Source organism: Microcebus murinus, chromosome 2, assembly GCF_040939455.1.
Source record: "Microcebus murinus isolate Inina chromosome 2, M.murinus_Inina_mat1.0, whole genome shotgun sequence".
NCBI classification, from domain to species: domain Eukaryota; kingdom Metazoa; phylum Chordata; class Mammalia; order Primates; family Cheirogaleidae; genus Microcebus; species Microcebus murinus.
In genome coordinates this window covers 8,331,590-8,355,658 of record NC_134105.1, presented here as the reverse complement: position 1 = coordinate 8,355,658, position 24,069 = coordinate 8,331,590, and the positions used below count along the sequence as shown (strand labels likewise).

General features: G+C 45.4%; 1 protein-coding gene and 1 non-coding gene across 3 annotated transcripts in view; one reads left to right on the top strand and one right to left on the bottom strand.

Annotated features, from left to right (window-relative positions):
* KAZN (kazrin, periplakin interacting protein) overlaps positions 1–24,069 on the bottom strand; it is a 1,045,723-nt gene that overhangs the window by 807,927 nt on the left and 213,727 nt on the right. The gene's annotated exons all lie outside the window — the stretch shown is intronic.
* Positions 3,080–3,186, top strand: LOC142869769 (U6 spliceosomal RNA). Its single transcript, XR_012918337.1, has one exon. It is a non-coding gene; the product is annotated as a U6 spliceosomal RNA (small nuclear RNA).

Genomic DNA, 24,069 nt, shown 5'->3' with positions numbered 1-24,069 from the left:
CACAGCATTCACATACTTCAAATCTCTCTTTGCTCCAGACAGAACCACTCCATGAGCTGAGAGAGCCCAAGTCTCCTTCCTGCCAGTGGGTCCCTCACACCAATGCAAAGCCCCATACACGGCATGGGCTTGATATATGTTTAGTGATCAAATCCGCAGACTGGGTAAGTAGACAAAGAACAGCTTTTCTCTAATAACAGTGTGCATTCTTCTAAAGCAGAACTTGTAAGACAAGGGAAAGCATTTCAGATTTATTTCGAGTGTTATCTCTTATCTAGGATGAAGGGGGAAGGTTGGAAGACCCTGGAGCACTTTCTGAGTGAATACAGATATGGATGAAAGCCCAGCAGCCACCGCTAATTTCCCCTGAGTGAGAAATGCCCTGTCGCCATTAGTGTCGAATCTCCCGGACCCTGGCTTTATCACAGCTTCAGTGTCACGTGAACCTTTATTTTTATCTTGCACAGGACACACTGGACCAAAAAAACAGTTAAGGGGAATGCTTTTTCTCAGCTATCAGAAAATGAATATAGGCTCCATGGGCCCCACATTACCTCTAAAATTGTTTTCAGATCCAGCATGTTCTTTATTAACCCCCTTCCTTGTTCTTTTTCTTTTTCTTTACAGCGTTCACTGAAATAGTTTTGCGTTTGGACAATGAAATTGAACTTGCCTAAAGGGCAAAGAACAACATATAATCATAAATTGAAAACCTTCCAGTTGGAAAGAGGTCACCCGAGGCAAAGAGATGGGGGGAAACTTTTCAGATTTAGTTAGTTATGTCATAACTCTCTACGACTCAGCAAGAGCAGTGTTCCTGGGAGAGACATAGACCAGGAAGACCCAAGATTGATCGACAGCTCTACCACTTGAAAGCTGTGTGATCCTGGGGAAATCACTTTACCTCTCTGATCCTCCTTAACTTTTATTTTTATTTTTAATTTTGCATTTGTAAAATAAAAGTAACATGCTACGCATCTTTCAGGTTGGTTATAAAATTCAAATGAGAGCTTTGGTATAATGCACTGCTTTGCAGATATAAGTGAAGAAAGTACATTGGGAAGCTTGGGTTTGGGTTCCAGCTTTGCTGGTAAATATTTCTGTGCCTACTAACCTGAGGTGTCACTGCTTCCTTTGAGGGCTCAATTTCTTTATCTTAAAATGTAATCAATGAATTAACCATCTTAGGAATGTCTTCGGCCTTTATGATACATGAAATATCAAATGCAAGTCCTTCCTGTTGGGGGGGAAACTGCCTACACTGGGCTGCCTCCCCTGGGACACCCTTCAATGGGAGAGATGTCTTCATGGCCCACGTGTTCGAAAGTCTTGCCCATGTCAGCTGCAGCTGCCTCCTACAGAATCCCAGCTTCACTGTGCTCCACCACAGTAGTGGGAAAAATCTGCTAAATATATGAACCAGATCATGTCACAGGCTTGTCTGAAACCTTCAGTGCTTGTCACCCTAGCACCTACAACCAACTCTCAATTCCTTCCCAGGTAGGACCTGGCCCACCCGCTCTTCTGGCCTCACCAAGGCCAAAGCCATAGCTTCTTCCTGCTGCTCCACAAACCTTCCCTGATCTTTCTCACGTGAGGGTAATGGTTTTTAGTAGGGGTGATTTTGTCCCCTGCATTCATTTCCTGTGGCTGATGTAACAAATCACCTTGAACTTGGTGGCATAACAGAAATTTACACTCTCCCTGTTCTGGAGGCCAGAAGTCCAAAATCAAGGTGCCAGCAGGGCCTCCCTCCTGCCAAAGGCTCCAGGGGACAGTCATTCCTTGCCTCTTCCGGCTCCCAGTGGCTGCCAACTCTCCTGATGGCTGCGTCCCTCCATTCCTGCTGTCTGTCTTCATGTGGCCTCCCTCTACATATATGCGTTCCCTCTTCTGTCTCAACTGTCATTGGATTTGAGCCCCACCTGGACAATCCAGGCTGATTTCATTGTGAGGTCCTTAATTACATTTGCAAAGACACTTTTTCCAATCAAGGTCACCTTCACAGTTCACTGTGAATGTTTAATTAGGGCACAGACATATCTCTCCAGGGCCCCCATTTGAACTCACAAAATGCCCTATTGTCAGACGTTTTGGCAATGCCAGAAGACATTTCTAATAACCATGGCAGGGGCCAGGGAAGTGCCCCCGGCATCCAGTGGGCAGAGAGCAGGGGAGCTGCCAAATGGCCTATAGTGCACAGGACAGCCCCCACATGAAAGGCTTATCCAGCCCCAAAGGTCAATAGTCTTACCTGCTGAGACTGAGAAACCTTGCCTTACAGCTTTGGCACATGCTGTTCTCTCTTCCTGGGAGTCTCTCTCAACTTTTGTGCCAGGGGTGATCCAATCCTATTTATTGAAGTCTCACCACGACCGTCCCGATTACTCCATCAACTTGTTACGGCAATCCCTATTGAATTTCCCTTGGGGACATGTCTTAATGGGAAGCCCCTCATCTAGGCACTTACTTGTTTGCTGTGTCTCCTTCTCTCCCTCTCTCTCCTCCGCAACATACACACACACCATGCTGACACCCAGCTCCATGAGAGCAGGATTTTGTCTCTTTCCAAACCATATCTGCATGCAGAGAACCGAGTAGGTGCTCGGTGAGCATTTGTTGAATGGAAGAGTGAATGAATGAGTGACTCTCCAAGAAGGGGGTGGCCCCTAGGGGCCCTGTCCATGCTGACCATCATCTGCAATGTTTCAATGTGGCAGCACCCTTGGGGGTTACCAATGGGACTTTGGGGACAGAGAGGAACCCCAGTGCATATATTGTGGTCTCTGTTTCCAGAGGTCTTAAACAATAAAAAAAGGTTTTTCCTTCTTCCTCTGGCAAGTTTAAATCAATACAAGGGTTTCACAAGTATCTCTTCTGTGCCTGAGATTGTGGTAAGTGACGTGATATTACAAATAAAGCTGAAAGCAGTATCCCTGACTTCAACAAGCCCTGGCTGCAGCTAAGAAGATGAGACTGGATCCAGATAAAACGCTGTTTGCTTAGGCGCCAGGTCAAGTGAAGCTCAAGAGAGTACGCTATGTACAGAGAAGGTGCAGTGGTGAGGAAGTCATCGCAGGTGCTCGCCGTGGCAGCACGCAGACTAAAATTGGAATGATACACAGAAAGTTAGCATGATGCCAGCACCAGGATGACACACAAGTTTGTGAAGCATTCCATATTAAAGGTCATTTCCCTATTAGCTGACTGGCTCCAAGGAAACAGTGTGAGTCAAAGCAAAATGCATGACACCCACCATTGAAATTGGGATATTTCACTACAAAAACATTTGCCTAAGGCAGCTTATGAAATGAGAACAAAGTGATACTTGGACTATTGTGTGCAAATATGTTAGTGTGCATCTTAGAAATGGGAATAGAGTCATCCTAGGATGATGGGCCCTAACCGTGGCCTGGATTCGATGGGTGGGGAGGGCCTCCAAGGGACCAGCACATAAGTCTTGTCCCTGAGAGATAGAGGAAGAAGCCTGGGCCACCTGGGAGCTGGTGACATGGAGAGATAGCAGTGCGGATGATCGGGGTGGAGTCCCATTACATCTGTCCTTGACCACCAGGATCCGGAGTGTGTGTCTGGCCCATAGATAACATGGGCCCACTAGAGGCTTTTCAGTAAGGAGGGCAGCACAGAAGTGATTTGGAAGATTAATCTGAAAGAAATAGATTGGCCAGAAAGGAGAGAACTCAGAGCGAGGCTGCAGCCCTGCTCGCGGGTGATTACGACCACCCAGGCATGAAATGGTTTACTCTATTGGAATTGCCTATTTATTTCTTAAGGAGAAGCTGAAACCTCCCTCACTTTTCCCTCCTTGTCTCTCTCATTTCCTCTTCTCGTATGTGTATTTGGGATTCTCACTTGAAAGTTCACTAGAATATACACCCGCTCAGAGTGATTCTCATCTCTATGATGAGGCATTCATTTCCCTGAGGGAAATGGGAGGCGCAGATGGGCTGGAAGAGAATGATGGAGCTGAAGGTGCAACATGACAACAAGGCTGCCAGCTGTTGGAGACAACCACCTCTCCAAAGCCTCAGCACCCACATTGCTAGACTTGGTTAAAAATCTGTGACCTTAACCCTGCATGAATGTAGCTAAAAAAAAAAAAAAAACAAGTATGCCTCTCTGTGTGTGTGTTTTGCTTTATACATTCAAAGAGAAGATAAAAAGTGGAGCTTCAACTTCTGCAGGAAAATGGCAATGAAAACACAATTGTGTAATTGTTCTAACAGGAGGAAACTCTGGTCACCCAAGTAAGTGGTATCATAACATTGATGGGAAGTCAAATAACAGCTGGGTTGATCTATGGTATACATTTCCAGGTACCTTTTATATCTTTTCTGGATTTTAAAACTCTCTCTGCTGACCACCCACACCTCAGCTTCACGGTCAAATAAAGTCTCACTGATAAAACTCTCGAAGTGGAGACGTTCAACTTCCAGAGGAGAGCTAATCAAGTTATTTGAATCAAAAGAAGGAGAAACAAGTATGTCATACAGCAGTAGCCACAACCAACCAACAGCAAAAACCAAGGCAGGTGTTTCAATCAAGTAGAACATAACACACATACATTTTTGTGTGCAGAAGTGAAGACAAAAAATTTTAGATCTTCAGGCATGATATTGCAGAAAGTTATAGCAAATGGAAAGAGTGTATTTACGGAGAAGTCTCCAGAAGAATAATCTGTTTCATAGGTCTAGACACTCACAGCTCACAAGCTATAGACCTGGGGGATGATGAAAATGATCTTGCGGCTGCAATTAGGTACTTTATAACCAGGAGACAATTGCTTCTTCTGTGGCTTAATAAAAGCAGAATATTCTTCTATTGTAACAGGATAGAATAGAGCATATCAGCTTATCACCTATGTAAGCTGGGTCAGGTAAACAACTATTTCCTTGAGCCTGTGTCCCTAGTCCTCACATGGGAGTAGAATCTCTCAAGATTGCAGTAGGAATAAAATGGAATGATTCACGTAGAAACTCTCTGTCAAAAAAAGCAACACTCTCAACCAAGGAGGCATTTCTGGATAAAACAGAACCGAAAGTGGCCCCAGGCAGAAGAGGTTATTGATTCCGTGGCTGCAGAAGTGACAGTCAAAGAATTTGGGTTCCACTGAGTTACTCAAGTTTTGCTCCAAAGTTTTAGAGTTATCTTTGATGCCTCACTTTATCCTGCTCCACACCTAAAATTATTAAAAAGTCTTTTATTTCTTCCTTCAAAACATATTTGGAGTCCAACCACCTCTCACTGCCTCCACAGCTAGCACCCTGGTCCAGGCCCCCGTCCCCTCTCACCTGGGTCAGTGCTAAGGACTTTATCAACCTCGAAGCTCCTACACTCCCCATATATAGTTTTTCCTTCAACAGCCCTGGCCACACCATGTCTCTTGTCTGCTCAAAATCCTACAAGGACCAGTCTTTTCAGAGATCTGGAATTACTTCTCTACCCTCATTTTCTACTATATTCTACATACTTGGTTCCAACCTCACTGTCCTCCCTGCTCTTCCTTGAACACACCAGGCACCCTCCTGCCTCTGGGCCTTTGCACAGGCTGCTCCCTCCATCTGGAATGTTCTTGGCTCAGATAACCCTGTAGTGAACTCCCTGACCTCTTCCAAGTCTTCTTCTCAAAGAGGCTCATTCTGATGGCTCTGTTGGTAACTGGAATCTCTTACCCTGATCTCCCTTAGCTTGTTTATTTTTTCTTTTTCAGATAATTTATCACCTTCTAATACTACTTAGTATGTTTGCTGTTTGTTTTCTATCTTTTCTCTTTACACACATACACGTGAGTGCTTATACCATGAGGAAGGGATCTTTGGGCATCTCGTTCATGGATGTATTCCATGATGGACCTATAGTAAGTCCTCAATAAATATTCTTGAATTTTTTTAAAAAGTGTTTATTAGGCATAATGATTAAAAACTTGGATTCTTGATCCAGATTGCCTGCCTCTCAGTCCTGGTTCTCCCATTTTCTAACTGTATGGTTGTAGATACTTTACATAATCTCTCTGAGCCTCATTTTGCACCTGTAAAATGAAATCCCCTTTTCTGTTGAAGTGATGCCTGTGGAATCATTGCTCCTTGCACCCCAGGCTGGTATAGCCTAAAGTAGAACATGGGGCTTCATTCACCATAGTTATGATGTAGCTGACCAACAGAAAAGGTTTCTTAGGGGTGGTTTGCACACCTTTCCCTGGTTAATCATTGTCTAAATACCTGCTAATAAAACTATATTCATGTATGATAGACTGTATCAATTAAGATTTTTTTATGAAGAAACATGGCTAAGCAAACTCAAATGGGAGGCACAATCCATGGTGGGCCCAGCTTGACATGAGGTTTTCTCACTGTCCCTCTCTTGGTTCTGCCTTCTCTGGGTTGAGTCCCATCCTTAGTCAGCTCTTGCCTCAAGGTGGCAAGGTGGCTACCACAGCTCCAGACCAGACATCTTCCCAGACTGTGGCCTGGGAGGAGAGCACAGTAGTTCCTTTGCCAGAATGCTCATTTGAGTGTCTTATTCTATCCTCTTTGGCTCTCACACCCACCCTAACTCAATCATCATTGTCAGAAGTATGATGCTCTGATTAGCTAAAACATAGGTCAAATGCTCCTTAAGTCAGAGTGGAGCACCTCCCAGAGTACGCAGGCTGAGAGTGAAAGAAAGCAAGACAAGACATGGTTAGCAGCAGAAAGGTGCATGGGTACCAGAGGCCAGAAACAGCACATGCCCACTGTTCTGAGAACAATGCCAATCCCCTCCAAAGAGTCTTCCCTCTGTTACATTTCACGATCCACTAAAGCACTGTTCCTTAGGAATGCAGAGTCAGCTATATTTAGCCAAGTTACCTCTGGGCTCAGTGAAGGAAAGTGGGCATCTAGCATCTACTGATGTTAAACCTAACCTTGAGGTTAGTTGAAACCCAAACCCTTGTGAGGAAACTACACACATGAGGACAAATAGGCTGTCCTTATGATCCTAGTCTTGTGACTCTTACCTACCCCACCTGTGCTTTAGTTTCCTCATCTCTGAAATGGGCAACCTGCTTTATTCCACTAAACAGGGCTACTGTGAAGATTAAACTGGATCATAAAGCCCTTAGAATGGTACCTGTTACATGGCAAAGACTTGCTAAATGTTAACAACTATTATTGTCTTTGTTATTACTAGCCAGGGACCAGTAACCAGCTTAGTACAGCGCCAAGCCTTGTGACATGAGACAGATGTATGCAATGTTATTTGGCCTGAGAGTCCCTTATATCTTCCCAAGAGGAATATTTTCCTTGAGTGTCAGCAATTGAGACATTTACAGACACACTTTTCAGCATGTCCCACACCGCGCTGGACTCTCACTGGGGAAAGAGTTAGTCTATCCAATCAGTAAATCGCTCTGGCCCTTGTCTGTTGCTGGCTAATAAAAAGAGGGCTAGGTGTATGGTGGTCTAAGATGAGCAAAGTGGAGGATGGAAAAAGACCCACCCCTGAAGGTAATGGCCTCTAAACACAATAGGAGTTCTAACATTTGTTCCAGCTGCGGTAGCCCTAAAGACAAAGTGATGACACATACACACCGCAGCTGCTGCAAATCCTTGCTGACTCTTTGGCATCCGACAATTAACTGTCTAAGCAGGAAAAATAATTGCCCTTAACAGAATCAACTTAAATCTCTTATCTTCCCATCGCTTCTGCACTGAGCTTGTGATTCTTGATAAAGGGCTGAGGACAGGGAGGAAATGCCCTGTACCTATCCAGTGAGGAAGGCTCTGCTTGCTCCCTCACAGACCAATGGGGCTGCACTGCCTTGTCATCACAAAAACCCAAAAATAGCCTGCAGGAAAGAAGAAATTTTTTTAAAAAGGGAGTTAAAGCTGAATGTTTTTCATTGGTAACTCGTCTAATGTTCATCTCTGGAAAAGATGAAGAATCCTGGCTTTAGCAAGAGGTTTTGACAACGACAGACTGGCTAGGACAACCCAGCCGTGGGTACCTCTCTGGTTATCTGGGCAAATCTGAAACCAACTATTTTCCCATCAATTTGCTGAGGGAGCCAGGAAACCAATCTGTCACATTCTTTCAAAAACCTTGGCAGTTTTGAGTCAAATTACAGGTCAGATGTTTGATTAGCAGACAAATAATCCCATTCCATGAAAACATTCTCACCTCAGTCCCTAATTATTGTTACAATCCACTGGGATCCATCTAATCCCTCTGGCACCCAGTCTTCCCATCTGTAAAATGGGAGAATTCAAGCAGGTGAATTCTGAGATGTCCTTCTGGCCAAATATTCTCATGGATGTTCTGTATCTAAGAAAGGGTCAGCATCTGTCATCAGCATGGAAGGCAAAATTACCCTGGTAAATTATTTATGTTGCCCATACAGAGCCCTGGCTTGGAGTTTTGTGTCTTTAGGCCTGTGCTTCAAATTTCATGTACTCCAGAGTTGGACGCTCACTGAGGAAGACAAAGAAAAGAGTGAAGTGGAAGACTGCAGGCTGCAGGCTGGCCTTTAAACTGTCCTGCCTAAAGGTCACCATCAAATCCCTGGTGGTAAAACGGGCACAGGGGAGAATGAGTAACATGTTCCCTCTTGATGGTAGAGTTTCATCTATTTTGTTCCAAAAACCACTGGTACTTTAGCCCCTGCTGATAGATTTGTTTCATGCTGTAAGGATTAAGTAACATTTTATGTGTAAAAAGGTATCTAGCACAGTGAATAATCCAGCACTTTGTAGTTAGGAATACTCGTTAGATTTGGACCTAAATCTTGCATTTTCACTATTCCTTGGGAATCTGTAGAGGAGAATGTGGCTATCTGCCAGCTGTCCCCACAAGCTGGGTTTTTCCATGGTGACCCCATGATATAGCTGTGCTGTGCATGCCCTGGTCACATGTCCCTTGGCCTGTGGAGTTGGGTTCTAAAGTGAGCAGAAGAGCAAGCAGTGCAACTCCACCTGTGTGGGAAACCTTTTTGCAAACAGGACACAGTGCACACCAGTGACAAATTATTACTATCACTTGACCAGCAGGACCAGACTGGACCCTCCCATCTTGGGTGCTCATTAGCTAACATTTGATTCCTCATCATAGACTAGGCAGTGGCCAGTGATTTATATGCAATGAGAACCCCTTACAACGTGAGGTATGTGCCATCATCATCTCCAGACTTGCTTGCTAGTAGAAGATATAGATTATCAGAGAGGCTAAGTGACTTGGCTAGGGTCACCTGTTACTAACTGTAAAGCTGGGATTCAGACCTGGGTTATGTCTGTCTGAAGGAGGGGCTCATCTTTCCTCTTCATCTCCCAGCCCCTGATCTGAGACCTGCTGAGCCTTTTCCACACCATCACATTGCTATGGACTGAATTGGACCTCTTCCAAATTCATTATTTGAAGCACTAACCAAGCAAGAGACATTGTTGTCTATTTGCCATGTGAGACAACATGGCCACTACAAGTCAGGAAGAGAGCCCTCAGCAGAAACTGAATCTGTAGGCAACTTGGTCTGGGACTTCCAGCCTCTAAATAAGTGACTGTGGTTTAAGGCACCCAGTCTGTGGTACTTTGTTGTGGCAGCCTGAGCTGGCTAAGATAGGCACCAACGGGGCCAGTACAGGAATGGCAACTAAGGGCGCGTGGGGTTTGAAGACAACAAACCTGGATCAGAGACTTAGTGTCTCTGAGCATTAAGTAAACTGATTTATCCTCTCTGGCTCATAGTTCTGTCATCTACAGAACATAATGGCACTGAACCCATGGAATCATTGTGAGGACAGAGTTAGAAAGTGCCCAGTGTTTCCTAATACACAGTAAGCTCTCAATAAATGTTAGATTAAAAAATATGCTGACACTGGGTCTAAACTGACACTGAGTCATCACTTTCAGGGATCAGGGTGTTAAAAGTTTCCATGTAATCAGTTTTCCAGCTTGATATCTGAAAAGAGAAATCTATCAAATCATTATCCTCATTAATGGCAATGGCAGAAAGCAAAGGGACAGCAAGAAAGAAGGAAAGGCCTTAGGCGGCAGCACATACAGAGGGCTGTTGGCTCAGATATGACTGTGGACAGTAGGAGGCAGGGGGTTGGGGGTGGGCACACAATCTGGATTCCTGGAATGAGGGGCTGGAGAGGAGAGAGTTACCTAAACCACTTCCTTCTCAATCCTGGAAATGGCCCGGGCCACCTCCTGCTCCCCCAGAGTTAAAAGAGAGCCATGGGGTGGATCCAAGTTCCACTCCAGAAGTGGACTGAGCACTCCAACACCCCCAACCCCAAGCAGCTGAAATATGATAAATTGAGTCACTCCCATGTGCTGTCCACATGGCCTGGACATGACTGGGCTGTCTGCTGCCATGGCCTGAGGGACCAGGCACCCAATCGATCCAGGGCCAGGGTTGCTGCCCGCACGGCTCTGCCACAGCCATGGTCGGCCTGGGGCTCAGCATTTCTGAGGCTGAACACACCTAGGGGATGACTGTTCTCAAAGCCCTTCGTCCCTGCACCACGAGGCCTCAGAGGACTCACTGAGCCATGAAAGAAGAGTGCCCTCCCCTGGACACTCACTGCTGGTTCATGGTCTCCACCAAAGGGGACAGATTCTGGGCAAACGGCCCTCAAATCCAGAAGGCCACACACAGGTCCCTGGCCAATAGGTGCCCCACTGGCTTCTTTGTTCCACTGCTTTGTTTAAGAGCTCCACCATGCAAAGCCCTTTTCATGAAAGATTCCATTGAGTCTTCATGCAAATCCTCATGTAAGAGGACAAGAAACTGGGGTTCAGGAAGGCTTGAGGGCTTCCCAAGGTCATGGGGGCAGGCTGGCGCCAGAGCTCAGATCCCCCAGCACCACGGTGAGGAATGAGCTCAGGTCCTGCAGCCAACTACCAGTCCTCATCCAGACCTTTCATTACTATGCTGTGCAATTTGGGGAAAGTGACTCAACCTCTGTAAGCATCAGTTCCCTTATCTATAAAACAGGATAATCACCTTCAACACAGAAGGTCTTACAGGAATGCCAAGCACATGGGAAACACTAAATAAATGGCATCTATAATCATCCTCCTTTATGGGACCTCAGAGCCCTGGCTAACTGTGCACCTGCATTTTGCAAGGGAAGTACTTTATATGTCACTATCTGTGTAAAGACAGAATTTGAAAAGCTCAGCTGAGTATGTGGCACCATGTTGGCTTTTCCCTCCCAAACACCCTTTAGCTGCATGTCACAGGGTTGACAGGGTATTTGCCACTGAACATTTCTGTTCTCTGCCAGCCCCTACTCCCCGAAAAACAGTGATTATATTGCTTGCTTTTATGCCAGAGGAAGAGTTGAGAAATGAGTGCCATATGACTTGGCCATCCCTAAAATAGCACAGGGATCCCCATTACTGAGGAAGGGGTGAGCAGGAGGGAAGCAGCGACTCCCTGAGACAAATCTACATTGTAAAGATGAAGAGTAAGGCTGGGTGTGGTGGCTCACACCTGTAATCCTAGCACTCTGGGAGACTGAGGTGAAAGGATCATTTGAGTTCAGGAGTTAGAGACCAGCCTGAGCAAGAGCAAGATGCTGTCTCTACTAAAAAAAATAGAAATAAATTACCTGAACAATATAAATACGCACACACACACACATATACATATATATATTTGATGAAGAGTAAGATTTTAGAGGGGTGCACATCAAGAAAGCAAAGGAACTCTCCTTTATTGAGGACCTGTTGTGCCCAGCACTGCACAGACCACTTTGCACACATAATCTCATTTTGTGCTCATGACAGTTGGACTGAGGTAGCTATTGTTATTATCCTCCCTTTTTACAGATGAGGAAACCAAGGCTCAGGGAGGCCATTTGTGTATGGTCCTATAACTAATAAGAGGCAACGGCTGCTCCCAGAGGGAAGTTCTTCAGACGTTTCTGTTGCAGGAGTGGCAGACTTCTCTTTCCCCATAGGATGTTACTCAGGGTTTCATGGTATATTGATTTTCCATTGTTATGTAATAAATTGCCATACTCTTAGCAGCTTAAAGCAGCAATGCACATTTACTATTCCTTGGTTCTGTAGGTCAGAAGTCAGGTGGGCTGGGAGGGGTTCCCTCCTTCAGGGTCTCTTAAGGCCAACATCAAGGCATTAGTTGGACTAGGCTTGGGGGAGAATCTGCTTCCAGGCTCATTCAGCGTGTTGGCAGGGTTCAGTTGCTTGTGGTTTTAGGACTGAGGTCCCTGTCTCCTTGCTGGCTGTCATTCAGGCACTCACGCCTCCTAAAGCCCCTCTCATTTCTTTTCACATGGCCTCTTTCACCTTCAAATCAGCAACAGGTGGTTGCTGGTCTCTCTCACCTCTAGCCAGGTCTCTCTCACCTCCAGCCTCTCCAACTTCTTATGCTTCTAGCCAAGAAAACGCTTTGCTTTTAAAAGGCTCACGTACCTAACCCCAGTGAGAATGGCCTGTATTAAGAAATCCCAAAACAACAAATGCTGGCAAGGATGCGAAGAGACAGGAACACTCTTACACTGCTGGTGGGACTCCAAAATAGTGCAACCTTTGCGGAGAAGAATTTGGAGATACCTCAAATAGCTAGAAATAGAAATACCATTCGACCCAGCAATAGCACTGTTAGGCATCTACCCAAAAGAATATAAGTCTCTCTATTATAAAAACATCTGCACCCGAATGTTTGTAGCAGCACAATTCACTATTGCACAGTCATGGAAACTACCCAAGTGCCTGTCAATTCATGAGTGGATAACTAAAATGTGGTATATGCTCATAATGGAATATTACTCAATCCTAAGAAACGACAGTGAGCTAGCACCATTTATGCTATCCTGGATTAAGCTTAAACCCGTAATATAAAGCAAGACGACATACAATTTGGGAAAGGGGCTACACATCTACTTGCCATCAAATTGGTACTGATTGACTAAAACTACGGTGCTCAAAAAATGGTAGTGTTCAACAGGGATTTGGGGGGGAGACCCACATCTTAAGGAAGTGGCGAGCATTGTGGGGGGAAAGGGATTACCTCTATCCCTTTTTAGGGAGAGATAAAGATATATATTGTAACCAAAATGTCTGAAAAAAAATCTGTAATCAGGAAGTGGGCAGGTGGAAGGGGGGAGGTGGGGAAGGATATGTACTTACACGGTGGGTGCAGTGAGCACCACCTGGAGGATGGATATGCTAGAAGCTCTGGCATAGTGGGGTGGGGGAGGGGTGGCAGGGGCAAGATATGTAACCCTAACAATATTTGTACTCCCATAATATGAAGAATGAATGAATGAATGAATGAATGAATGAATGAATAAATAAATAAATAAATAAATAAATAAATGGCTCACATGATAACATCAGACCCACTCGGATAACCTGCCCCTTTCCCATATAAGGTAACATAATCATGGCAGTGACATCTTACCATAGTTACAGGTGCACCCCACACTGAGAAGAGAGGGGGTTGTACAAGGGTGAGGGTCACGACAGGGTCATTTTTAGAATTCTGCCCATGAGTTGCCAAAGACTAGAAAGAAACTCAGGAGTTCTGGTGCCTTATCCTTTAACTTAGACACTGGGCTATACCCTAGGATGATGTGAATGGAAAGCATTTCTATAACCTGGCTACTCCATTTATGGAGCTCTGATCTCAAAGCCAAGGGTATGATTCTGCTTCTACAAGTCACACAGTTCATGGAGCCGGTAGTAAGTTGCCAAGCCAAGATGATGTGTAGAAGCAAGAACACTGTAGAAAAACTATAGGCCTCCAGGTCTTCTTCCTTGCTTCCCTCCCTCCCTGTTTACTCTTACTGAACAGCTGCTGTGTTAGGCAGACACACAGGTCCTGGTAATGCAGTAGTAAATAAATAGGACAAAATAAGGTCCCTGCTGGCATGGACTTTATGCTCTAGAGCAGTGATTAGCAAACTTTTTCTGTAAAGGGCCAAACAGCAAATATTTCCAGCTTTGCAGAACTCTGTAGGCTTCTCTATAACTACTTAACTGCCAACGCAGCATGAAAGCAGCCATAGGTGGTGGTCATGAACGACTGTGGCTGTGGTCCAATAAAACTTTATTTACAAAAACAGTCGGCGGGCCCCACTGGGCCTACAGAATGTAGTTTACTAACTCTCTATCTAGTGGGTGAGACTAGCAACATACATATAAGAAATAAACAAGGTGGTTAAAAGTTATTGTTATAAGTCCCATGAAGGAAATGCAAAGCATGCTTCAAAAGAGCACAGGATGTGTGTAGGATGGGAAGCCACAAAGGATTTAAGAGGGACGGTGACAAGATCTGATTTATATAGTGCCCTAAAAAAAAAACAGCTTAGGAAAGGGCAAGAACTTTTCCCAGGCATTCGTTCCCCAGAGTTGAAATGCCCTCTCCAAGGGTGTACAGGTGCTCAAATCAAGCACAGATGGAACATTCCCACAAAATGAACACTCGCTCCCTTCTAAGAAGCAGTTAAAACACACAATTTGAAGAGGTAGGGATGGGTGTGGGCAGGGGACTAAGGCAAGAACATGAAGTAGTGTTATTGTCATGTGGAAAGAGCTTGGCCTCAACTCTCTGCTGTGGATGACACACTCTGCTCAGACATGTTGAATAGAGAACTGCTTACAATGATCATCAAATCAAATTAAAGACAGTGGTTCCACCGAAGTTGGCTAAATGTCGTCCTCAATCACAAAATCCCTTCATTGGTTGCCTATGCTATTCACAAAAAAAACAGAACCAAAACCATAAAATTCTCTAAAATTCCAGAGCTACCACGATGTAGGTTTTGATTAACAACCCCAGTGAAAACATTTTCAGGTTTGAGAGCACTGCAGTTAACTGTGTGTTGATCCATAAAAGTAGTGTTTGCTCACGTATGCATCTTGGATTTACTCCCGGGCAGGTGTGAGATTGAGCCCCACTGATTATTGGGCTTGCCCTCCTCTGAGCTCTCACCGGCTGTGAAGTCACCACATAGCAGGTGGCATTTCATGAATGTCTGTTGCACAATACCCTTGTCCTCTGTCTGTAGGAGCTACATAGCCCATGCACATCTCCAGGGTGCAGGGAGTCTTCCCTATCTTTCTGATGAACTGCCCAGTCCCCAGCATGCAAAGCAGGGCCAGTATGTGAGCACAAGGTGCTACCTAAATGGTACAAGGACTGGCCCACAAAGCAGGAGTCACTGCCTGGCCTCTTCCCTGTGGAGATAGCTCAGAGCCTCTCTATATAGTTACTGAGAACTACTTAAAAGAGTCAACCCACCCAGAGTCCAAGGACATGGAAATACTGTCAGCAGCAGACCGAGGAATAACTACATAGAAATAAGTGAATAATGCCCAGGTATGGGGAGAATTCTCCCTAAACAGGAGGCAGAAAGCAAAGGTTGAGTTAAAGATTCTAGAGCATGGCATGAAAGGAAATTCTTTCTCCAAGGAACACCTGGAGGAGGTGAAACAAGTGTCACTTTATACACTTGGGCCACATCTTTGGCCATCAAAGCTGGGGATACAGTAAGTGACAGGCAAGGCTTTAACTCCCTTCAGCACAGCACTTTGTATGGCCTCAGCTTGTTGAACTCTCCATTGGGGCTGACACTGGGACTCAGTACACAGTTACCCAGAGCTTCCTCTGTGCCAGGCATGGGGATGGGGGCTAGGGACCAGGGGCTGAGATGCAGAGAAGAAAGATGCAGAGACCAGACCACAGCTAAGGGCATGGCAGAGACAAAGGATGCAACCAGACCCCAGTTGCTAGCACTACCTCCACACTTACAGCTTGGGAGGGCAGGGGAGTCACCACTCTCCCAGTAAATTCTTTCCTCCTAAAAGCCAGGACATCACATCTTAGAATGGAATCTGGTGACAGCCCCGTGGCCAAAGGCAAATTGGAGGTAGGTGGGCAGCTCCTCTGCCATCCAAAAGCAATGGGCTCACCACGATCAGTGCATGGTCAGGGAACATCCAGCCTGGGCCAGTGGTGTCCTCAGCATTACGGATACATGAATGAACATACCAGACCAGGAGCTCACCTTCTAGTGGAGGGAATCAGGAAGACAGTAAGTAAGCAACATTGTTTTAGACAGGGAGAGGATGGAGGAAGCCTCGCTGGCTTTAATAATGGGGGCAAAGCCATGCAGTAAAGTCAGACTGGCCTTGGGTCAAAAGTCAGTGGCCAGACAAGGTGGCGCTGTGGCAGAGCCTCTAAGCCTGGAGGGGGAGAAGGCTCAGAAATCCAGGCCGGAAGTTAGAATCTAGGCAAAGGGCAGGACACCAGGCGTGGGGTCCAGAAGCAACTCCAGCACCCAGGGCTCCCCATCCACCTCTCTGTGAGAGCAGAGACAGGGTTGGTGAGGGCCCATACAGGCTCTTGTGCAAGGTACAAATGCAGCCCTCAAGAAGCATAGCTTGGAGAGAGCAGCCCTTTGTGTGAATGAGAAAAAGGAACCCCTTTTGTCAGGTGCAGCAACCCTGGCCTGTCCCCTATCTTAGTGGGCTAGCTCAGGCTGGACTGCAGTCCATGAAACACCATTTATCCTGTTCCCCCATTATCGCTAGCATTCTGCCCAATATTTGGCATAGAATAGATTCTCAGTAGATGTCTGCTACATGAATGAATGTTGTATGAGCCCTTCTCCTCTCACAAAAGCACTGAAAAACTTCAAGGGAAGCCAGGTACCTACCAGGGCCATATAAACCCTTTACCAGACTATCTAGAGCAATGCTGTCAATGTGAGCCATGCACGCAATTTAAAATCTTCTTTTTTCCTTTTACTAAGTCTGAAATCTAGGGTATGTTTTACTCTTAAAGCACAACACAGACTAGCCACATGTCGCGTGTTCAGTAGCCACATACATTTTGTAGCTACCATATTAAGAGATGGAAGCTCTAGAGCCTGGGAGCTTTTTTTATAAAAAAAAAAAAAAAAGAAAGAAAGAAAAATTCTTGAGATTTGAAAAAAAAAATTAACATTCTAAATCATGCAAATGTCCTGTAAGAGAAATAGATAGACGTGCAACAGAGGTCAACAAAGTGGGAAATTCTTCAGATAATAAGAGCATCTAGCTCACAGTGTCATTGTAAGTTGTGTAAGTCATACTCCTACATGCTCACCAGAGAGCTGAGTGTAGAGTAGGATTTATGGTATCAACCGGTCAAATGCAACTCAAATCTAAATTCTTATATAGTTATACAAAATTGCATTTAAAGTTGGATGTGGATGTGGGTTGTTATATCTTGTGTGATTAGTATTGTGGCCTTCCTAGGGTTTAGAAAGGTTTTAAGCATTCCTGAAACCCAGGCCCATGCTCTGCAAGCCTGAGATCTGCAGGTGAAGAGAGCCGGAACTCACAGCTGATGTGGGAAGGGAAGGGCCAAAGTGCTAGACAAAAATCATCCTGCTGACTAAATATATTTTTCAAAAATAGCGAATATGCACAGCCCCACTGATGCCATGAATAAGATTTGCTTTTTTCCTGCCTGTCAAGCCACTTATTAATCATAACATATTATTGCTTTGCTCGTTCAATATGTGGAGTGAAACACCAGGATCCAGCTGAGAACAGAACTGAAGAGAACAAAATTGGGTGGCAAGAAAAGAGCAAAATTAACACAAGCTAAAGAGAAATTGGAAAAAAAAAATCCTCCATCCTCATAGAACAGATTTTTTTTTACAGCTATCAGAAAAATAAAGGGAAACTTAAATAAAATGTTAGTGCAGCTACTGATTAAATCTTTTAAATAAGAAGTGGCATTTTGAGGAGGGGCCTGTAGTTGAAAAGTTTAAGCTGAATGGAATCGTGCTAGTCTCTGCCTTCCCAATGCCACCACAGATTAGAGTAATTACCACCAGGTGCATGCTGGGCTGTGCAGGTAGGAAATCAAATTTATGTTCCAAGAAGAAATGGAAGAAAAATATCAGAGCGTGGAGAAAGGAGGGTAAGGGTCAAAATCACTCTTGACACAGCAGAAAGGACATTATAGATTTTAGCAGAGAATAAATGACAAGGAGGGAGTTGGGTTATAAGTCCAGAGAGGCACCTACTAAAACTTCAAAATAAGCCCAGGAACTAATGGCAGACAAAGAAGGTTTAAACACACACATCCCTCAGATATACATCAAAGTCCTCAAGAAGCAGATCTATACTTGCCTGTAGTAGAAGGAACATGAGAGGAGCTAGTTTTCACAGCATCATAAGGGTTTGAAATGGATAAATGGATCAGCATCAATACTAAAGGCCACTAGCCCACCCCTGTGCAAATTCTCCTTGTTCCCTATGGCAAATTTCTTCATACAAAGAATAAACCAGTATGGACCTGGCCAACCCTCAAGACCCCAGTCCGGGCTGGGTGCTGTCCTTGGCTCCATTCACTTTTAAATCATCACTGTGCAATCTTTGGTACCCAGGTTCCCCCACACATCCCATGCGCCTGCACCTGTCAGTAGTGGATCCCCTTCCTACTGTCACACTGGACTCTAGTCCTTAAGTAAAGGTCAAGGGCTGTGACTGATTCACAGGTGCAGGCTCAGCCCAATCATAGTCCTAGCTCCGCCTCTACATTCCTAGTTCTGGAGATGAAACATTCACACACACGATTTTTTTAAGCATCTTAAAATCCTACAGCACAGGCGGCACAGACCCAGCCATGATGGAATTAGAAATATGTTGGGCTTGGCTCATGCAACCTGTGTGTTCTCCATCCTGCCAAGGATGGGAGATGATTGACTGAATGGGAACAGGAAGTCAGCGTGCCAGAATGTATCTAAAATGGGAGGCACATGCTTGGTGAAGTGTTAATGCTGCTCTTCAAAAGAGGAACAAATGGGAAAGTCCACACAGCTCCCCACTTGTTCTAAAGATAAAGGGTCACTTTAGGGATATGTGAGAGGACAGGGCACACGAGGAGTCTGATTCCACCCGCTGGGAGATAGTTGGGTATTTTGGAAACTACGATGACCATCATTTAGAAACAGCTTGAGTCAATTTGCCACAGAGCATCCCGAGTGTGGCCCAAAACCTGCCTCCTGGGAGGGAGATCTATGCTGGCGCAATGCCATGCTGTGGGCAGCAGCATTGCTTCATAAAAATGGTTCAGGCGAGAAATATTGACTGGCACATAGTGTCTGCTACGTGCTAGGCGCTGTGTTAGGAACTGGGGATACGATGTGAGCAGGCCATAGCCCCACCCTCCCAGGAGCTCATCATTCAGCAGAAGACGCACACTTTTCCATGTACAGGGAACAACCCTCTTCCACAGTGAAGGCTGTGACAGAGTCAGCAGTGCGACGGAGATGAGCCTCCAGGCTTGGAGGGGATGGGGAGTAGGCTTCTCGGAAAAACACAACTTTCAAGCTAAGACCTGGCAGGTGAATGAGATATAGCCAGTGGAAGGAGTGGTGAGGCTGGAGAAGTTCTAGGTGGGGAAAATGGCATCCCCACTGGGGGGGGGGGGCTGTGGCAAGTTTCCGGAGCATCCCGAGGACCAATATGGCTAGAATGCAGGGCAACAGCAGGGTGCGGCAGGAGATAAAGCCACAGAGGCCAGGCCTTGAAAGGCCATGGAAGGATACCTGGCTAAAGAAACTTAGATTTCACCTTGAGGGCAATAGGGAGCCTTGGGTTGTTTTAAACAGGGTACAGCCTTGGTCAACCATTTCAGAATGAATATTCCAGCTGCAATTAAGAGCATAAATTAGAGGTTGGTCAAATGTAGACAGACTCTGAAATTCACCAGAGAGAGGATTTTAGAAATCTTGCCCAAGCCCTTTGCTTTGTGGATATGGAAACTAAGGCAGAGAGAGAGAGAAATGACCTGCTAAAGAACATAATGCTGGTGTGTGACAAAGTTAAGCAGTCACTGTGTTCCTTTTTCCCACTTGGTAAAGTTACCAACAAGCACCTTTTCTCTGGGGCACCCAGCCCAGCACACACCACTCATGAGCTTATGTGCCATGGTCCAGTTCAGAGAGGACTTCCCCCACACAGGATCTCTACCCTGGCCATCAAAAGTAGACTCATCCCTATGTCCCACACTCCTGAAGACCTGAGAGATCCACCTGGGTGGCCTTTCATGGAAACCATCTGAGAATGGCAACACGGAGATGTGGAACCACATGCCATATGGTGCTCATCCTTGAAGCCTCCTGGTTCCTTAAATGTGTTCATCTCAGCCATTCTTCCACCTGTAAACATGGGTTGCAAAGGAAGAATGACTTTAATCAGGTCTTCCTGCAGTAAAGAGGAGTCTTGAGGCAAGAAAAAAAAAGCAGGCCAAGAACCACTGGCTAATGGGAAATGACTGAAGAGCTGTGACACAAATTACTGGCATTGGCTGTCTCCTAAGTGCTTCCCGGCCAGGCTGGCCCCAGGCTGAATTAAGATGCAGGGGTGTGGACACTACCCAGAGAAAGGCTCTGAAATCCAGGAAACATCAGCCCCTTCACCTGGGCTCCGAACTGGAAGAAAAAATCCCTAATAAAGCCAAGCCAGCCCAGCCACCTGTACTGCCGAGAACAGATACAGAGAATGCAAGGGAGGAAGGAAAGGAGGGAGGGGTGGGTGAGTGTAACTTCCGGAAACTGGTGAGAAAGGATTTAGTGTGCACACACTGATCCCGCTAAGGTTAACAGAACCAGCCAAACATACACAAAAGCAGAAGTTGCCAAGGTTCCCATGTTGGGGTTTTCAGAGGAAACTCACTGTCTTAAACTATGGCCCCTGCACCTGCCATGATGCCTCTGAAGGGAGACTCACCTGGGCTAACCAACTCAACTAAAAGAAAGATTACTCTCCAGGAATAACGGGGGACATCAGTCATGAAACCCTAGTGAATATCAACTTCAAATTGGTTTGTTTTGCTCTCAGGATCAACCCCACTTCAGTGGGGTTGGAGTCAGGAGTTTGGATATAGACGGGCAGAAGAGGATGAGACCTTTTCGGGGGCCCCTTCTGTAAAGAGCTGAGGCTTTGGGCAGTTGAAGGACGCAGCCCCCATGGGCATGAAGGGGAATGGCCAGCTGGAGGGAGGTCAGGAAAGGGGTGTGGATTGTTCTGGAGAGAATTCATATAGCAGCCACATAGGCTAGCTTTCTAGAGACTATTTGTTCTAAATATATAACAAGTTTGGGTGGAGCCCCGCCTCCCACCACGGCTGGTACATCCATTTTCTGTGGTCACCTGCAGATGGTGGAGACAACATTCCTTTGTTTGCTCTGAACGCACTGGAAAGGAAAAGAAACTTGGGTCAGAGTTGTGTTGGGTGCTGTTAGGGGCTTTGGAGAACCCTCCAGAGCAGGGATTTGGAAACCCAAAGGCAAATTAGGAGATTTTAGGGATTGTCTTCCTGGGGGCACCTTCTGGTTTCATTCATGGCAGGATGGAGAATTCAATGTGGAATATTCTCCTAATTTTATAATCATCTGTTATTTCTCTCCCCAAAATAGTATGTGGCTATGTCATAGTGCCTAAAACAATTTCAAATATTTTATGCCAACTGGTTGCTAGCAGGAAGGGCTACATGGTGGAGGAAAGAGGTCATTTGTTAGGTCAAAAATATCCTTCCTACCACCTCAAATCTGACCCTAATGTCAATTACTCACACGTTCCTTTTGGGAGATGTAGCTATATCTGATGTTCCAAAGAGGATTTTTCACCAAAAGCAAATGTGAACAAGTATCTCTGGCACCTGAGACTTTTCCATGCAATTCAAGTATCTTAACTCAATTGATTTTCATAGCAATCCTTTGAGGCACAAAGTCATGGAACCCTATAGGAATGCCTTAAATTGGAAGAAGTAGAAAATCGTTAGTCATCATGGACCAGACTGGGAAAATCAAGTAGATGCTTGACTCCTTGGCTGTATTTCTTTTGGTCACTTTTGGACAGGGTTTCTCAGGTGAAGCCATTCTTCAAAAACCAATAGATTTAGGGGATGACATCCAAGCAGGTGTGGACAGGACCTGGAAGCACTGGTTCTCAGAGCAAGGAAAGGCTCAGTAATGTCTGAGTCAGGAACCAGGCAGCCAGAAGGAATGAAATAGTTCGTCAAATGCACCAAACCCCTTTCTGCCCCAGGGCCTTTGTACATACTATTCCTTCTTATGAGATGGGGTTTCTCAGCCCAACATTGCTCATACTCTACCCCTTGGTCAAGTGGAAGCCTTCAAATCCACCGCAGCCTCCACCTCCCAGGTCAGGTTGGTTCTTTTTGTTATAGACACTCAACATATCCTGATCCTTCCTTCAGAGTGCTTCTCTCGGTCTATAGTTATAGACCATGAAGGCTGTGTCCTTCAACTGCATGCTATTTTGTGCAATGATATCCCTGTCCCCTGCCAGGCTGACCCTCTCAGATAGCAGTGTCTGTATCTCCTGCTTAGACAGAACATATAGTCTGGCATATAGTCAATGTTAAAAAACAAAATAGAGCATAATGTGTCACACAAGACACAGAGTAACAGTGCTATAAGAGTTCAAATAAGACAACCCTCCACAGGAAAGAGAGATATTTGATTCATTTATCTAGGGATCCTCCTCCTCTTCATACCACAAAAGACTGAAGGGGATTCAACAAAAAAATGCATACAACTGCCGGCAGGTTGATGAAATAAATAGTTTCAGGAATGAGGACAAAAGGAAAACTGATTTAGATAAATAGTAGAAATGTATTAGGAATAAAATGAAACCACTCAGCAAACACAAAACAAATGACTCATGCCCATGAGAGAGAAAAAGAAATCAGTTACCTGCTACGAAAAATGGCAAGGGTACAAATTCTTGGGAACAACCTCTGAATAGAAGACTCACAAGGTTAGTATTAAATTTTTTTGACTCATTATAAAGGCAGTATATGGTGGAAAGAATAATAGATTTGCAGCTGGGACACCTGGGTTCAAGTTCTAGGTTGGCCACAAAATAGCCGAAATCTTGGATGTATCATTCAGGATCCTGAGGTTCCCACCCTGGAAAATGCAATGCACCCTCATCTTTCTTTCCATCTCTCTAGTTCTATTCCACTGAAATAGCAAGAGCAGGGGGCACCCTCTCATCACTTCTACACCAGATAGCAGGAGACCTTTTTCTTCATCAACGTATCCACTTGTGTGTCAAAATGCTCCTTAGGAAGGTTCTCAGAAGCAAAGTAAGTAACTGCTTAGCTAAGGTGGAGGAGAGGAGCTGCTTGCACTGTTCGTGCAGGGCACGTCAAGTCAAGAGCAGAGGACAGACCCACCCACCAGTGCTGGGAGACCACGGGGAGGAGCAGGGCTGTGTGGTGTAGGAGGGAGTGCTGCTTCTGGCTTCAGCTCCACAGTGGGGCTACCACCAGGTTACATTCCAGCCCCTCTGCCCTCTTTGCCAGCTCAGGTGACTTATACCATCTGGGGCTACACAAAGGAGAATCCACCTCCCCTTGGCATGATGATATAGTAGTGTTGCTGTTGGCAAGCCCTCACTGTCTCCCATGATCTCTACAACCCTACATGGTCACTCCTGCAATATCTATGTTAATGATGCTAGTTGTGTCTGTCTGTTTGCAAAGTAGAGAGATGTTCCCTGTATTTGGACATGTTAACACAGAGAAATGGTCTGTGTTGCTATACAGGTTATGGGAGTGCAGTAGGCAGAATAATGGTCCCCCAAAGATGTCTTAAGTACAAATCCCCGGAACATGTGAATCTGTTACTTTATATGGCAGATGGGAATTAAGGCTGCAGACGCAATGAAGGTTGTTAATCATTTGACCTTAAAATAGGGAGATGATCCTGGTTTATCCAGATGGGCCCAATGTAATCACAAGGGTCCTTAAAAATGCAAGAGGGAGAGTCGAGAAGATGTGACTTGGAAGAGTCCGGAGAGATGCCATGTGAGAAGGGATCACTGGCCACGGCTGGCTTTGACAATGACGAAGGCGCCTCTAGAGGCTGGGAAAGGCGAGGACATGGATCCTACCCACAGCCCATGGAAAGGAACTGCTGACACCTGCATTTTAGCCCAGTGAGGGTGTGTCAGACTTCCAACCTACAGAACTATAAGATAGTAAATATATGTTACTTAGGCAGC